Raw genomic sequence first — 19,060 nt, 5'->3', positions numbered from 1 at the left:
AGAAAAGCAGTATCTTATTGCATTTGTTTAAAGAATGTGAGATGCTAGTGAGATGCAAGTAGGAAAAGGAAAATTAGCAGTATTTTTAAATTCTCAGTTATTTCTTGATTTCTTAGAGGTTCTTCAAACAGACTACAGTTCTCTTCATCCACATTAAATAGGAAAAAAAAAAGTTCAAATTCAAATAAAACCATTTGGAGAAATTCCTTTTTTGTGTTCAGGGGAATGGAACAACTATGTTGCAGCAGAAATCTAAATTTGATTTGTTTACCCCAGCAAAGCAATCTGTGAATAGGGAAGAGAACAGTAGGAGGAAGAGACTGTTTAAGCTAAGGACAATCCTGACACTCTAAAAATCAGGAAAAAAAACTAGTTATGAATAAATTTAGGCTGAACATATTTTTTTCAAGCTCGAGGGTTTTCTTGAAGTATTTTGGTGTTGTCTAGTGAGGGTCTAGAACAGCCTCACAAACTCATAGTAACAAAAAAGGGTGGCTTATAACAGACAACTACATGATGCAAGCAATACTGCTAGTGTGAACTCAGCAACTTCCAGGAGGACACTTCCAGCCCTTTGCAAGCAGATTAAACATTCCAGAAAACATCAAATGTCTACTACGTCTATTTTCTACATTGCAGATAGGAATATACAAAAACATTGAAAATAAACCATAATTACCTGTTTTAGCGCAAGGATGCTTTGCTTGCCTCACTATAACAACATGCTTGTAAATGTCTGTGTGTGGGGCACTCCAGATCCAAGCTGTGACCTGGTGGCTGGGCTCTGTGCTGATGTCCCATGTGTGCACCAGCTACCTAAGGTCGCACAAACCTCTGCGAATCAAAACCACAGAAGCACAACAGAGCTTTACTCGCGTCTCCGCCTCCTGCCCAGTCACAACTTATGCCAATGCCTCTACAGCAGCTCCACCACTTCAGACCAACACATTGCTTCTCCCTCCCAGCCACACAGAAAGGAAATTTCACTTGAGTTTTACAGTTGGCCATTAGTTAGCATCAGTGGTCACTCCTGTTCCACTAGAATATGTTGAATAAATGAAATTTGACCACAAAGAGTGCTGAGGACAGAGAGAATGAGCCAGAAGAGTATTGATAAAGCTGAGAGTTCTGTTTCACTCTAGTATGATAAAGGTCAAGCATGGACCTAAACACTTCTGGGAGGACAGAGTCAGAACGGTCGGGACACGCACACCAAGCCCCTCTCTGATGTCCCTGGTGGTGCCAGCACCCACCTCCTGCCTGCTGCCTACTCCACCTCCCTGCAAAAATCAACTCTGTGGGGGTGGAAAAGGGGAGAGCATCTATTTTAAACAACTACACAGATTTCATTTCCAGTACATTCTAGAAAAATATAATGCTGCTAGGAAAAAAAAAAAAGACATGTTAAGCCATTTTCAGTGTGCTCATAGAGGGTATGTTTCTTTCAGCTGTTCCCAAACCCTAGTTGGCTTTGGTTTCTTTCATTAAAAAAATCTCATGGATTTTCTGAAACCAAAAATTGATTTCATCAATGAGAGATTTCATCAATGAGAGAGGAAGAAAAACACATGAACTCTAGCTTCATACATAAAATGCATATACAAAAATAAAATGCACAGTCTTGTTTCAGCTATGCAGAATTTTCCAAAAAGGCAGGTTTAACTAATGAAAAGCTGCTTTTAAAGGTGAAGAGCATAGGTTAAGCAGGTTAAGGTAGGAGTAGAAGGTCACAAAATTCCTAAGTATTTCAGGCCCAGCAATCTAATAGCAGAATCTCATGTTCTAGCACAGAACTGAAGCTACTGACAGGACTGCTCTAATAGCAGTTTCATTGAAGGCTTGCTAAAAAGTCATTTAAATAGGAAGGAAACGGAGACTGCTGTACAGTCCGGATGCACAGATACAGAAATAAAACTAGAAATATGCCTGAAAACTGGGCTACACATTCAGGCAGAACAAGAAAAATGAAAATGGTGCAAGAAAGATGAGAGCTTTGATCCCACCTGCATATAAGATGTAAATGGCACATTAGACAATGACCAAAATACTTCCCCAGGCAAAAGCAGATGCCTAAGTTTTGCTGTGGTATAAGGAGGTGGAGGGGAAGACTTGAGCAACTTCCCTGGGGCCACAATGCCTGGAAAAGACAGATCCCTGCAATGCAGTCATCAACCAATCAATGATGTATGCTCTAATCAGATTCTGACAGAAGTAATCTATTTAGACCATCTTCCTGCCAAATAATTAATTCTTCTTAATGCCTGTATCTAGTTCAAAATACCACAAACAATAGTTCTTCCAAATGCTGCACAACACCAATGCAAATAATTTCTACTTCCTTCCTATACTGGTCTAACTTTCCTGTCTCTCAGGTCATAAATAATTCAGGTACCACTTTGGCACCCTCTTCAGAGCTTATGCTATGTCATATTTGAATCTTTTGAGTTCAAGTCTCCCATGTCTGATCACCTTTCCCATTGTCCAGATGTTCTCCATTTTCTCTTCAGTTTCTCAGTGGTTTTCTGATACAACAGGAAACCCCAAAACCTAAAGGACAAATTGGTTTCTAATTCTCCTGATAATTTCCCTCATCCACAGCAACTTTAGATCACTGTCTCTATAAAAGGATCACCAGACACCAGCACCAGAGATGCTTTAAAAGAGAAGGTGAGCTGCTGTTGATTAGCATTGCCTGAGGTCATCTGGCATTAAAGGAAATATTGATAAGCAGAAAAAGTTGTCTTGCACATCTTTCTCCACCCTCCCCACCACAGCTGCTGACACTAACTGCTGCACTTGTCTTCCAAAGACTATTTCCACCTTCCTGCAAAAGCCATTTAGGGCCAGAGGCACCAGCAGCACCATCCAGGCTTGCCCCTGCCCTCAGCTGCTCACTGCTCCCTCTCCTCCACATGGAAGACGTGGAGAAGCTGCTCATGCCAGGGACCAAATCCCCAGCCAGCTCCTCTCCCCAAGAACAGCAGAGCCAAAACACAGCACAGATATTTTACCGACTCCTAAAGCAGAAAATGTCACCTATACAAATCAAAAGTGTCTGCTGGTCTAATACTGATACCCAGCGCCCGTCAAGAGTTGTTGGAGCTTATTAAGCATCTTAATTCATACTAGACAGTAGGGTACGGATATAGAAAAAATTTAAAACTGGGAGAAAGCACCTTTTTCAAGCATGTGGGGTACAGCATATTTAGAATTAACACATTTTTCTTCTGAGCTTAAAGTTTCCATTTAAATATGACATTAGCATCTAACAATTGCATGAGCTCTTAGGAGCCCATTAAAAACTAGCAGCAGGTCAAGATGAACCCAGCTGATTCTTCAGTCAGAAAACAACAATGCTTCACTTCCACTGAAGTTCAGATTTTAGTCTTTTTCATCTAAATATACAAAGATAGTAAGTTTGGAGATTTCAAATATAAATTAAGATAATCATAGTCCTGCCTTACAAGAGCTTCAGACAGAAGCAAAAACTTGGGAAGCATGTTTGGGAAACTGTTTGTAGCCCTAGAGAAATTAAGGCTGTTGCCCTGTAGGCCAACTGGTCTTGCAGCACTTGAAGTGCAATATTTCAGTAAATGTTGGTTTCTGAGCACACAGCCAATCCTTTCCTCTGGTTCCAACTTCCTTCCTTATGTCAGTGCTGAGCCATGGGCTGCTGCAGTACCTCACTGGTAAAGAATGCCATGTTTACTCTGCATTTCTTTTGGAATTCTCCCATAAAGGTCACTTGTTTCTCTCCCTGCATTGCCCCAAAACACATCCTTTTATTACCACTATCCAGTACTTGCCGTGCCCTGTCACCAACCATCATAATTTGTCGTTTCCCTTCACAGGCTCACTTCAGCCTATTCCTACCCAAGCTACTCATGTCAGCAGCTCCAGGATGAATTAATATCCTCTTTGTCTTGCCTCGAACACCGGGGCCCTTCACCTCCCAGCCAAACTCCAAATGGCATTGATGCTTTCTCCTGAAGTTGCCTGCTGCCAGGTAAGACTCTCTCTAATATGTGGACATTCTCTTTCAGCCCATAAACCTCGTCTTGCCAGAATGTCACACAAAAACATTGAGTGGGGGATGAACTCACTGTCCACTGGCATGATGACCAATATCCTTGTTCCTCTGCAGGCCAACTCTAATTTGTATCCATCCCTGATTGTCAATTCCTTTGACGAGATTTGACTCTGGTGCAAGGAGATCACCACAATGACAGCAATAGAAAAGAACACACACACACACACTCTTAAAAGATACACATCTGCTTAGCTTCACTTTCCGCAGAACTCTTAAAGGCAAGGTTTGCCCTCTTCTAAGTCTTGGAAACCCTCACTCCCTGCTTAGACTGGATTGCTAAAAGATAAGTGCTTGTCCCCTGACAGCAGGGAGAGTGATTTAGCCTTCAGTGAGTCGCAGGACACATTCACTTACGTAGGTGATAAATGTATGCTAGAGAGAAGCAGCAGGTTAAAATTGGAGTTAAGGGATCCCTCTGTGCCTGGACTTGCCTTGGGCTACCACAGAAACGTAAGGACCTGTCATCAGCTCGACATATCAAGGCACCAAAGCCGAGAACACTCTGAACAGCTACTCTGAAAAAAAACCAAATAGCTATAGGTGTCTTTTAACTTAGCTGCACTACCATACCAATTAGAAAGATTCTGGATCACAAGCACATTATTATCCCAGCATTTGTGTCAAAATTAAAGTAGGACAAATCTGCTGTGCTCTGCACTAGGAAAAAGGAAGACAGTGGACTGCAAGGTGCCACAGAGAAAAGTCTGCTAAACCTACAAAAACTGGCAGAACACACCCCCGTGTGTGGCCTGCACAAGTCTGTTTGTGAAAGAAGCTTCTCTGTGTGCCTCCAATTGCCCTGGATCACTCAGAAAAGTCAGTTGCAAACCTGTAGGAAAACACTGCTGCTTTAAGCACCAAGAGTTGATTTTGACATGCAGCTATCACAACTTATTTACAACACTGAAGATGTGTTACAAAGTTCTGCACTTTATTTCTTCTGCCTTAGTGAGCCCTGCATTGTTTTCTTTCTCTTGCAGAGTTCCATGCTGGTTTTTATTACATAACTCTTATCAGCTGGATAGCTGTACCAAATCACTTGAATTTTCCCTGTTGGCCTCTTTGAGAACACACTCTCCCATCTCCAGGCTACTTCAGATATCTTTCACTACTCTGCTCTTGAGATTATCTGCATTTTCTAAACCAACTGAGATTAGCCTACAATCCATGAGAAGTTAAGCAGCTTAGAAAATTTTGTATGAAACACAGAACACTTTCAAGATCTCATGCTTGTTTGATATCGTGCAGTTACATAGACTAACTACTGAAAATTATGTACCTCTTCCACAAATGATAAGCAGTATCACATACATCTTTAATAAAGTCTCAGGTTGTTTTTGAATGTATTCATGTATTTCACAAAACATGTATTAGAATCATACTTGCATATATCTTCCTGAATCTCTTTCATTTGTTCTTCTCCTTTGTGTGCTGAATACAGGATGACCAAGAAATAGGTATTTTTGCATGTATTTTGTCAGCAGGTAAGAACAGGCTGTTATCTTCCCCTTAGGGTGTATTCATTTGCAAATACAGCCCAGCAGCAACAAAAACATTTTTCCTAGCAAATCAGGAAGAGACTGATTCTAACCAATACCCACTCTTAATAAATCCTAGTGATATACCCAAGCCATGCCATGAGACATCTTCATCCACTCCATATGGGATTTTGGGCAATATCTGAGCTCTCAACCAGTCTCAGTCTCAGTTCATGGTCATTCTTATGGGCACCAACCAATACCTCAGAGAGGGTGTCAGGAATACATCCCTGTGTTGTAGAAGACATAAACCACCTGCCTGTCACCGTCACATCCCAGGCTTCAGTTGGGTGAGATGACAGATGACAGACAGCCACATATTTTTATTGCCAAATCTGGTCAGACTTTTCTTTATTGCTGTACCCAGGCTACTCTAACTACTGTATCACAGGAAGCTATGACTTCTTCTTGACCCCAATTAGCACATTCATTATTCATCAAAGTACAGTTTTCATTTGCTTCCCTTGGGAACTGCAGAGTATCACTGTGAGGATCTTTCAATACAACTTCACCCCCTTAATACACTCAGGATTTGCTGACAAGTAACAGCTACTTATTCCCCCGAGTCAAGTTCATATTAATAGGACTGCACAGTGAATCATGAGATGGTATTAAACCCTGCCTCCTGCCTGTATAAATACATCATTCAAGCACACTGCCATGCCAAGTGCTATGGTTTGATTGCAGAAACCAGCAGAGGGTAGATATCCTAAGTGAGCAGGGTGCCTTGGAGAAACAACCAATTCAAACCCCAAAATAATAAAGACCCTATAGGTCTTTAAAGGGATCAGAGGGAACTTCTGTTCACTACTGACAAGTTTCATATTTCCAAGAGATAAAATACCAACACTTGAAGGCATTAGATGTAATGTAAGCCATAACTCAGCTCTACTCAAGACATTGGCAATAGTTTAAGTACTAAAGTTTAGCCAAAAGCTACAAGCAAGGAGCATCTCAGGCAGGCAGGATTTGGCTGAAAGCATTAGAAAGCTCAGCTGATAGGAATAAAAGTATTTCCCTAACAATATTTGTGCTTTTCCACTCATCTATTTGTCCATTCGTGGTACAAGAGCTAAATTTCCTGATTTATCCTCAACTCTTCAGCCCTAATTAGCCCTTTAGGATCACAGGAAGAAAACACTGAAATGTTTGGTGCTGCACAGTCCTAACTCCTTGTGAAGCTCTGAGAGTAACCAGTGACCATCACTCTCACAGGTCAGACGCTGCCTGCTGTAACTCAGCTTCCTTAATAAAGCTGAAAATAGCCTTCCCCTGGAGTTTTTTATAAAGTAGTTGCAAAATTCATTTTCTTCTGGAAATAGGCACACATGACCTGTACAATTTTCGTGTGAATAAACACCTAAAACTGTTCTTGAGCAAAATATACAAGAATACCCTGACAGAACATGCACATTCACTGCACGATGCATTAATTTCACAGCAAAGCCAAGGCTAACGCTCTCAGCAGAAGTCAATAAACTGATCTACCCCAGCAGAAATTCCAATTCTGCTTTTCTCACCCAGGAAAATTCATGACTGCACCACATGTCAGAAAAAAAAAAAGCCTGGGAATGCTTCATTCCCACTCAGGCTTCTGGAGACACCTGCCTGGGTTGTTTGGCTGCACACAAACACAAATGTTTGCTTTTAATGAGCACTTGTCAAGAGAAACACCCCACCAACTTTAGTAAGAGATACTATAGAAAATAAATTTAACAAAACCCCATAGTTCCCCTGCCCCACGTGTGTCTGTAAACACCTTGAAAACAAAGTTCTCTACAAAGAGAATTTGTCATTGCAAAGTGACATTTCAACAAGCACCTGGAGCACCACCCTTACCTGTTGGGATGCATAATTCTCCAAACAGCCATGCTTTTTATGCACTTTTTGTTTATTTGAAATAAATTCTTTATGTACATAACAGATAGTTTAGTTCATAAAGTCATAGAATGATTTGGCTTGGAAGGAACCTTAAAGATCATCCAGTTTCAATGCTCCTGCCCTGGATAGAGACACCTTCCACTAAAAGAGGTTTGCCAGAGCTCCATCAGCCTGACCTTGACGTCTTCCGGGGATAGGGCATCCACAGCATCTCTGGCCAACCTGTGCCAGTGTCTCACAATGCTCACAGTAAAAAGTTTCTTCCTAACATCTCCTGTAAACCTACTCTGTTTAAAACCATCCCCCTTGTCCTGTTACTTCATACTCTCATAAAAAAAAGTCTCTCTCCATCTTTGCTGTAGGTTCCCTTCAGGCACTGGGAGGCCACAATTAGGACACCCCAAAGCCTTCTTTTCTCCAGGCTGAACAATCCCAGTTCTCTCAGCCTTTCCTCACGGGAGAGGTGCTTCATCCCTCTAATGATCAGCTCTGGATTTGCTCCAACAGGTCACAGAATGGGGTCAGGCTGGAATGGACCACAGGGGGCCAGCTGGTGCCACCCCTCTGTTCCAGCAGGGCACCCCAGAGCACAGGAGTGTGTCCAGATGGCTCTGGAACATCCCCAGTAAGGGAAATCCACACCCTCTCAGGACAACCTGACCCAGAGCTGGATGCAGAGCTCCAGCTGGGGTCTCACTAGAGCAGAGCCCAGGTTCAAAGGACTTTGAAACACCTTATTCCAATGGATAAATCTGCATTTTTTAAATCAGGTTCATTGGACTAACAACATTTCCAAAGCCTCAGAAGTCCTGCTGCCAGCAGCAACCCCAGCAAGCTGCAGCTCTAGAACTGTGGGCAGCAGCAGCTCAGGAGCCGTGAAAATATTACAGACTCATGTTCTCAAACATTTTTAATAGGTGACTTTCTGCAATGATAAAAGCTACAGAAAGTCTAATTTTAGGATCTGTTCATCATTTGTGTCTGGAACATTTTCTTCTACATTTTATTTTGAGGTAAAAACAAATCACATGCTGGGTAGTTGCAATCTTTCAGTGATTTGCCTTAATGCATCCAGATACAGTACTGTGGATACCAGTGTTACATAAAGAAACTTCAAACCGTTGACAGGTACATTAAACCAAAACAAAATTAAAAGCAGATCAGCACGCAAGCACTTTTCCATCAGGGAATCCATTTGTACAAGAGTCAGTTTCTACAGAGACATCTCCCTGCTCCTACAGTATAACTTCCCTTGCCCAGGAGCACTGAGGGATGCTCTGTCCTGAGAAAGATTTGAGTCAAACCAGTTTGAACCTTGCCTTCCCCACTGGTGCTTTGGTAACAGCATAAACCTTTACTCCAAAATAGTTCACGATACCTGTAGTAATAGTTATTCAGTAGCTGTTTCAGTAATAAATGAAAGTTAATGTACATTTCTAATTTCTGTATTATATTAGCATTCACAATTCAGATATGTCAAGATAAAATTTATGGTGAAATCAAATTAGTAGTGAGAAAATCAACTCAAGCCATAGAGAAACTAGAAATTCGCCATTAAATAAAAAACTGCCAACGATCATCATGTTTTAAAAATGGAACAGGATATATTCAACCAAAATAAAAGATTAGTGTGCAAATACTAGACAACTAATTACATAATGTACCTTTACAAAATCACATAATATGGGTGCAGCTTATTTCCCTGTTTGCTGTTTGAAAAATAGATTGTTTAATAACCCATCAAAGCTATCTGTAAACCACGGCAACAATGGAGCAGATGTTGACTGTTGTCTTGTGCCTCACAGACATAATTAAATACAATGAAACACTCATGCACCCAAATAATGGAGGACAAACAAACACAGCAATGCTGCTCTATAAACATAAACCTCATTTACTGGGCACCTGCCTTATATTAATCTGTGATATTTAAACCAGGGAGGAAAACAGAAGAAGGTATTTATTTGCCTGCAGACCACAAAAACTACAAACAAAGAATTCCTCTCGGTATTAAGGAGCTGGAACTTCTGCAACACTGATCCCCACAGTGCTGCCTACAGCGCTCAGAGGGAATCACCTTTTTGATTGTGAGCAAGCCAGGACAGGACAGCTGCATTTCCCTCTAAACAAAGTACCTGAATTTATGACTCTGAAGGATCCAAAGAAGCTAAAACACATTGTGCCTGCTGTGTAATACAGTCTTAAGATGCCTGTGGAAAACCAGGTTTTCTTTGATAGCAAAACACATTCCCTGCAATTATTTCCTGTCCCCTCTCCCAGCCTGCTTTTAAAAAGGCAATGCAAAGCAAAGATTGGGTTCCATAACTACCCAACAGAGAGGTTTTCTGTTGGGACAATGTCCCATAACATTATTCAACACTCTAGTTCACATCAAAAATGCAGATATTTTTAAAAACATCCTTCTTTATCTACATTTCTATAATCAAATGTAGGTGCATATTTTCTTTCATAATGTCAATTTTGTTCCACAATTTGAAAAGGATAATTATGTAAATCAATACAAAATTAAATACCTAATCCTGCAGTTGCTGTTACAAAACAAAGCTTCCAAGCAAAAAAGCAACTTTAAAAATTATCACTCGTGTATTGTAGAGAAACATGGAAGTTTATTTTTGCTAATAAAAGCAAACAAAAAATTATAATATTTTAAAAATTGCTATTATTTGTTTTTATTTTAGGTAAAGAATATAAAACTGCTTTGCTTACTGCAAAAACATTTCGCCTTTATATTTCATTTAGTTATTTCTAAGAAACAAGACAGAATATAAGAAGATAATGTGATCTGCATCTTTTTATGGTAATAAAACCATGCTGGTATCCTTCCATAGACAACACCATAAAGCATAAATCCAAATGGAAAACAAATGGAAGTATAATGCCACTGTGAAGCAAACCAATCAACCCTAAAACAGCTGAGATAGATCTCATCCAGTAGTTCATTCATTCTTTATAGAAAAGAAATGAAAATATTCCTAGGTGTATCAGATTAAAAAAAGAAAAAAACAAAAAAAAAACCAACCACCCTCAGCAGCTCTGAAAGGTTGTAAAGCACTAAATTCCTTTGATTTATGAGGCAGCGTCCACCGCACTGAGCAAAACAACTCAGCATGGCAGGACCCTTTTCCCTGAAATTCCTGTGTTATTAACACAGCCCGGCTCTGCCAGTGAACAAAAGCACTGGTGCGGGGTGAATAAATCATTAATACTCTGCTGTGCAAGGGCTGGATTTCCTGGGTGAGCTGGGAAGTCTTCCTGCACAACAGGGATTTTGGGCTTGGAATTGGCTGCTATGAAATGTACTTCATCATCCGCCGTGTTTGACGCTTCCCAATAGCTTTGTACTTTTCCTCTCCTTTTTCTCCCCCAAGCCCAGCAACTGCAATAGAAATTTATTGGATTTTATGTCTGCAAATAAAAGGAAGAGAAAAGCAGGAAAGGAGCAAGCAAGCCCATTTAGAAGCAGAATCCTTTTCCTTTCATTTAAAGACAGGTTGTGGGCAAACAAAATCCAGTACTGACAAATTATTATGGCATTTTTAAAATTGTAAACTAAAAAAAAAAATTGAAAAAGAACAAACAAATCCAATCAAAGAGGGTTTACACCTAAAAAGAAAAAAAAAAAAATTAAAAATCAACTATCATAAAAAATGTGACTCCTCTCTGAATTAAGTATTGTTCTATTGGAGCATTTATTTAAGAGCAGGCAGAAAGAAGGGCACAAGAAGTCCTGAACTCTGTTATTTCAGTTTTAACTTTTGGTGTATCAGAAAGCTTTCCAAAGAGCAACAGGCAATTTCACGTGCTCATGCCAAGCCTGGTATTCCATGTGAAGCTGGAAGAGATGGAATCAAAGGGAAAGGAAAAAATGAACTCAGCCCCTTGGAACTGCAGTTTCAGAACGCTCCTGTATTTTTGCAGCAAGGCACACTGAACCTGGGTAGGCAATATCAAAACTACTTATTCTGCTTCTGAAATATTTCCAATACAACAACAGCAAAGCTGAATGTTTTCCCAAACTTTGAGATGAAATAGCAGGTAATCTTTACGAAACATTCTGCACCAAAACATTCCTTTGGGGGCTAGACTTGGGAAAACTAACGAGCATGACAGACAGAGGAATGCTGAAAAAGCAGTCTCAAGCCATATGCTACCCATCAGGGAAAATGACACGCATGGCAAAGGTAGCTGAGGATCCAAGCAGCGTCCAGCCCTGCCAGAGACAATTCCAGAGGTGTCCAGCATCAGCACCACCAAACACATCCGGCCCTGTCTGAGCCAGAAAGATTCAGGACACCCGGAACGCTGCCTTGCAAAAGTGAACAAGCAAGTCAGAACAGGGAAGCATTGCAATGGGCCATTTTACACCTCTGCAGCCATCCAGCAGACTCTAGACTACAGGAATAAAGCTGCAATGCATGCAGGAGTCCCTGTGCATTACACAATAATGACATTCTGAACGGAAATAAATGAAGCCCCTGCAGTGCTATTCTGTCAGCTTTTGAAAGTAAATAACTTCACTTCTGACAAGACAGAGACATTTTTTTCCTCCTCCTGCCACAGAGCATTAATTGAGCCATGCAGCCATGTAACATCCCAGAGACAGGACTAATGCATGACAAGGAAAAAAGCTCAAGGAGGGGACACTCATGGAATATATGGGCTGCCTAAGTTCTGTTCACCCCCAAAATTTTCACACTAGCTCTGTTTTTTGGCATAATCATCTTCTGAGCAAGAAGTTTTCACCTTGTTTTTGCCTCCCTTTACAATGTTTAACTCATTTCAAAGAAATACTTAAATTTCACACTGCTCCATGAAAGATTGTGCTTATCATCAGCTTATATTCTAAAACTTCTTATCATTCTTTGTTTGTAAATCTAAGTTTCATGCCCATAATCAATATCTGTAATTAACTATTTCATGTATACAAGACTTACTGACCATAGCAGAGATAATGATGGTTGCTATAAAACAAAATCCTATGAGAAGCAAAACCAAAGAAGTCAACTTCAAAACTACATCATAATTATAATAAATATTAGTGCAAGTCAGTAAGGAATTTAGGCAAGGCATGTTAGAACTATAAGTATATACACAAACCACAAATGCCAGATGACAGTATAAAATTGATTTAGAGTTACAAAAAAAAAATAATCAAGATGTTAGTTAGGAAGAACAAAAAATTCTGGTGCGTTTTAAATAAAGGATTAAAAGGTTAAAAATTTAAAGATGGTCTAAAATGAAAGCACTTGCATTCTTGAGTACCTGAACATCTTAAGTATTTCAATTTTGAAGCACCACAGAATTTCTTTCCATATCTGGAGGAAAAAGTAAAAACCAGTGACTCACTGTGAACAAAAAATAATTCACGGAACACTTCAGTTCTTACTACAGTATCTAATTTTGATTCTGCCTCTGTTCAACACAACGAGAAGGAGCAGGATCAAAACACTGTGAGATCTCTCCACAGCTGGAGCCTGCTCTAGTGCAAAAGACCAAAGGCCCAACTACAACCAGCCAGGATAGCACAGACATTAGATATGCTATTTTCTCTAATTAAATTCACTGGGCTGCTGCACTGACAGAGTGGGAGGGGAAGCAAAATGTAAAAGAAGTCAATGGTGCTGCACTAGGCAACTCTGAGGGAAATGAGCAATGCCAGCAAGGAAATGACAGCAGGTTCTCAGGAGAGCTCTTGCACTGCACATCACACTTTAAAACTGATAAATCAATCGCACATGCACCTTTAAAAGGCAGGAAAGCTTGAAGGATTCTTAGAGGGTGTTGACTTCTCCTTTCCACCAACATTATTCTAACTCTATAAAACAAGGTGATAAATTCCAGTCACAATTTTTATCACTTTCATTTATACCACCTATTAAATACTTCAAAAATATTTTTAGCAGGACTAATATTAACATGATCATAGTGCTTATTTACCAGTTGAGAAATACACACATTGAAAACCCCCAAAAAATATCAGTCTAGTTTTGCCTGGCTATGGTTAAAAAAAAAAAAAATAAATAAAAAATCTAAACAAATATCTACTGGCTGCCCTGAGAAAAACCCCTGTTACATAACCACCACAGACTTCCCTTGGCACAAAACACCATACCACTTTTTTTTTTTCCATAAAATATCCATCCATATACATATTCAGCAAATATAATGAATGGAGATAAGTTACAAATAGCTCACAATGGAATAGTCAGGGATTCCTTTTCAGATAAAGGGTTTTAAAATGTTCAAAGAAGTAATTTAGAAAAAAAGCAATGGTTCTAAGACAAAAATATTCACCTGCTCCTGTCACACGGGTGCTCCTTTGCAAGTGCTCTTGCCCTTATGGTCCAAAGCAGCAGGAAACCTTCTTAACAGATTCTTCTAGTTTGTTGACGGGTGTTTGTGTTTGGAGTTGGTTTTCTTTTTTTGGTTGGGGTTTTTTTTCCCCCCCTCCTTCTAGCATTTAAAGAGGAGAGTACTTCACTGAAGCACCTCCTCTAGCTTTTGTACGAGACTGACCTTGTTTGACAAGGCTGGAGTTAAATGCCCCAAACTAGCTCTTACTCAGAACGAGAGCTGCTACAGCACTTGATCTCTAAGCCACTTCTCATTAGCCTCTGGAAAACAGCAGAGCAGCTCTTGGGAGACAAAAGGTATGTAAACGTGGCAATTGGGCTTCAATCACAGGTGGAGTCACAAATACCAGCTCTCGAGTTTATTGGTGAATGCCAAACGATCTTATTTACCCTGATCAGGATAAACAGCAAGACATCACTCCTGAAATCCGCATTAACAGCACTCCTGGAGCAACAGCTGCACTCCCACCTTTTGAGGTCTGTTCCATTCACACACTGAAATTCCCTCGGAGTGCCACAGTGCCCCCTTAGGTACAAATGCATCCACAGGATATGGTTTGTAGCATGGCAGTTCCTTTTTTGTTTTAACAATGCTATAATTTGTCTGACATAGCACAGCCTTTTACCCTAGACATATGAATAAACAAGCACTGTGTTTCTCTTGGGGCAGCAAAGCTGGTTAAATGAATCAGAAAACCCTGAAAATATTGCCTACCCTCAGTCCATCAGCTACTGGACAATTATTCAAGGCCCAGCTGTAAGAAAAACAGATGGTGAGTGAGCATTATCACCGTGGACTTCTTTGCACTCATGCAGCCATAAGCAGAGGTTGTACGTTCTCACAGGAAAATTGCCATGAAACAGCAGAGAGAGGAACAAAATCGTGCAAAGACTCTAATTCATAAGATAACAGAGGCTTAAAATTTTCAAGAACTAAAGTCAGATTAAGTGATTTTACAGGAGAGCCACAGAGTGGGTACTATAAATGGACTAGGCAAAGAAAGGCAGTGTCCTCATGATTGGTTTAAACAGCGTCACCATTAAACATCAGTCACTGAATTCAACTGACATACCCAAACCTTTGAAGAGTCACCGAAGTATTAAATGCATAAACTAGATACTTAGAACTGTAACTGCAACGGTGGCATTCAACAACTGATGTGCTTTTGCTCTATTAAAAAAAAAAAAAAAGTTAAACTGTATCCGGGAATTGTTTGACTTGTTCATCCATTCAATTCTTTACACAATTTTAGCACAAAGATAATCTGTTCTAATCCTTATTCCATTATTGACACTATTGACTGCATCAATTGAAAATGCTACCAAATAAATCAACTTTGAATTAAGCCATGAAGAAAGAATGTGATAAAAAGTCTTTCAGACTCCTATAAATCATCAGCTCCAGAACCATGACATAAGTAACCGAGAGGGGAATTCAGCTTTTCTCCATAGCCATAATGCTTAAGGCCCAAATAAAATTACACTAATTTACCATGTAAGCAGTAATGGAATAGCTGGGGTAGAGATGGAGATTTGTTGGTTTCTGCTTTGTTTTCATGGTGGATTCTTTTCATCATTGATATGAGAGCTGTACCATGAACTACTTTGTTAAAGACAGAAAAGGTTGATATTGAAGTTTCAGTTCAATTGTTTTCGATCTGTGCATGTCCACTATGAGCAATTGCTCCATTTAAGAGGAATTACCCTTTGTACAAACCACTTCACTATTTAAAACAAAGCAAATCTATCATCATTAAACAGGAAAAAAAAAAATACCAACTTCAAAATAATGACAGTAGCATTGTACACCATGACATGGAATATTCCATGATGTTTCAAAACAACAGTTTGCTTTGTCACTTTACTCAGAAAACCCCAACAGAATAACCAGGAAAACAGACCACAGGAAAACATCAGTTAACAGAGCTAAGCCTCCATTAATATACCCCAAATCCCAATTTACCAGTGGTCAACATTTTGCTGCAAAAATTACTTCAGGCCAGCATTTGTTATAAACTTGTGGTCAGAAATTGGGTTTTGCCCTGATGTGTCGTATTAAGGAGTAGAGGAGAAAATAGATGCTTGCAGCTGTTTCTAACCCCACGAAATGTAGTCAAAAGATAAAGTTCACTACAAAAGCAACTTCCCTTCTCCTGCATCTTTAAATATTGACACTATGGAAAATTCTCACCCAAACGCATCCACGCTTGCCCGGCCGGCCCTGTCCTTGCAGTGACACAGTAAAAACTTCACGGCAAAGCCCCACGCTCTCCCTCTGCTCACTGCTGCCCCTGACACAGTCACTTGGGTTTTGATGTTTTTTGAAAACTCACTCTGGAATCCTTTAGTTAGAATCATCTTATTAAGAAAATGTCTACATAATTTAAGACCATTTCAAAGAGCTATATCAGAATTATTCTTCAGTTTCTGTTGGCTTTTTCAAGTGAATATCTTATTGATAGTTAATCTATAACATTACCTAGGCCTCCATCCTTTATTTATTTTCAACCTTATTTTCAAGAGTTAAGCTCAAAATATTTTTAGGTAAAGAATCCTCCATGCATAAACTGTTTTTAAAAAAAGTCAGCTCCTCACTTGGCTCTTAAAACATGACATACATGTGTAAAGTAAAAGATACCAGAGCCAACAGTCAAGTTTCTAACCCTGGAAAAAGTAGTAGAGCACTTCTGTAGTACACTGTGGAAAACAGTTTATCCATTTATCCTAAACAAATTGACCAAGAATGTCACTTGCACAAATAAATAATGGCCAATTTTAAATGACTACCAAAGCACAGATTTTCCCAAATGATTAATTCAGCTCCACAGAAAACCAGCATCCTCGTGGCTATGAGGATAAATATTTAGTGACAAAGACTGGTTTGCCCATCTTGAGAAGAATGGAATGCCTTTCCCAGTCTTTCAAGAACGACCTATCTCCAGTTGTAAAACTTACACACCAATGTAGATGCACAAAAAAGAAGAATAATTATCTTCATAAGTTCTAAATAGGCAGCAAAGTTTAACAACTGAGAGCTCAGTTGTAACAGAGATGTCTCAGTTCATTTTAATTGAGGTGCAAGTGAGCAGATATATCTCAAGTGCAATTTTTAGAGAGGAAAAGAAAAACTTGATAGCTTCACATAATGTCTATTTACTGTTGGTCACAGGTTGCACAGATGGGGGGATTCACTAGTTATTAAGTTGCCATAAAAACCTTTTAGGTTAGCTGTATTTAAGATCAATAGACAACTTGATAGAGAAAAACATTTACAGTTTCATTGAAACAGTGATATTTGCACTAAACCTACAAACCAAGTATTTTTGTCAGTTTGCTCTAAACTATCAGAGGGGGATAAGAGAAAAAAAAATCGAAGTAGATGGTCCTGGTAAAAGTTTATTAATATTAAAAAAAAACCAAACCAACAACTTCTTATTCCTTTACTGTTTAAAACCAGAACCACGTTATATTGGCTTCGCAGGTGATGTCAACTCAGTCCTCTCTGCCGGATAATTTTGAGATAAAGTATGTTGTTTCTAAAGAAATACTTAACCAAATGCATAAAAAAAAGAGATAATTTCTGAATTAAGAACATTATTATCTGACTCTCTAGGAATTTAGAATAACTAAAATGCCAGCTATCAAAAGAAGCAACAAACACAGAATTTTCAACCTGTCACAATTTTCATCACAAATTTAGCAGACTTTTCAACCTATTGTCTAATTGTGATTAGTGCAGGCAGGATGATTCTAAACTGACAATAGGATTAAGGAAATGAGAAAGCAAACACTTAAAAAAAAATACTTTGTGTGGCAGTTAATCCACTTAAAGAGTTAAAAATTATCCGCTAGATATAGCGCTTTGTAAAGTGCATTAGCCATCACTTCTCATCTTCCTCCCAGATGGAATAGATGCAATTGAATTCCCTGTTTTAAAGTATTCATTAGAGTTGCACAGTTTCTTAAACCTTAAAGCAGTGCCATGGAATAGATGTGTTTGCATAATGATACTGCAATATCTCACTGAGGAAGGTTATCAGAGCACCCAAGCTCATCCTTATGTTATCCTTTATCAGCTCCTTGTGTGGCCATGTTGACCTCTCACCTGAATTCCCATTTTTCCTTTCCAAAGTCCTATCTTTAACGTACAAATAGTTCTTGGACAAACTGAAAACAACAAATCCAGAACAAAACACAGGAGTACATTTTGTATGTAACCACTAAGTGCACAAGTCACACCGGATCATTAAAGCTGATCTATAAATGCCATTCCCAAAACAGATCCAGAATACAGAACTACCAAGAACGTACATTTTAGTTATGGCATGCAAATTACTGAAATTTAAACACATCATATTTATCTGATGCAAATTTTAATTGCAGACATATGAATCCCTCCCACATACATGGATAATCTAGGGCGCATGCAAGAATCTGTTATTATGCACTCCTAAGCTGGAAGCCAGAAATGGTTTATACTACACTACAGGAGGAAAAAAAACCTACAGAAGGGTTTATATCCCGAAAATACTGGAGCTCTCTTCTTTCAGCAGTAACAGAAAAACAAATGTCCTCAAATAAAGAGAAGCTTTAAATCTATTTTATCTATTCTTCAGGAACAAAAAGAAATACCGTACAACATCTTTCAGGCATATGTGAATGCAGAAATAAAGTTAGAGACTTTCAGAGAAGTCAATATGCACAGAAACTGTTGTAGTGGAAGTTGGAAGAAATGCCCCTATTTGTTACAGTATGCACAAGTATATTTTTCCTCCTGAAGTTTCAACAGAAGTAACAGAAAAAACAGGATTAATAATTTTTGCATGATAACATATTTTTGTCTTGGCTCTACACACTTACTAGATGACTCCGTAACGGTGGATACAGTTAATAGAGTAGGATACAGAGATGATTCCAAAATACTAGTTTAAAAAAAAATGTGCAATTACCCAGCTATTTCACATTATAGCAGAGAGGAGGTACCAAATATTAAATAATTTAGGAAGAGAGAGTGGGAGGAAATACTTTAAAAAATCCTCTAAGCAAAAATGAAATTAAATTTTAAAAAAATAATAATTTAAAATTGAGTAGAAATTGGTATTGTTTTGCTGATACTCAAACATTTTTTTTAAACCCAGTCCAATATACTTCAGCAATAGACATATTCTGCACAGATA

The 19,060-nt window shown here is 39.0% G+C and overlaps 1 protein-coding gene across 29 annotated transcripts in view; it reads right to left on the bottom strand.

Moving 5' to 3' along the window:
• The window catches only part of RBFOX1 (RNA binding fox-1 homolog 1), a 1,131,477-nt gene that overhangs the window by 242,567 nt on the left and 869,850 nt on the right, over positions 1–19,060 (bottom strand). For 3 of the 29 annotated variants that reach the window (XM_033073838.2, XM_033073837.2, XM_033073829.2), the window contains exon 2: positions 680–834. The exons of the other annotated variants lie outside the window; for them this stretch is intronic. The gene's annotated coding sequence lies outside the window, so the exon portion shown is untranslated. The remainder of the gene's footprint in view (positions 1–679; positions 835–19,060) is intronic. 29 annotated transcript variants of the gene reach the window in all.

Source organism: Catharus ustulatus, chromosome 16 (genome assembly GCF_009819885.2).
Source record: "Catharus ustulatus isolate bCatUst1 chromosome 16, bCatUst1.pri.v2, whole genome shotgun sequence".
In the NCBI taxonomy this organism is placed as follows: Eukaryota; Metazoa; Chordata; class Aves; order Passeriformes; family Turdidae; genus Catharus; species Catharus ustulatus.
This window is presented reverse-complemented; position numbering and strand designations above follow the sequence as displayed.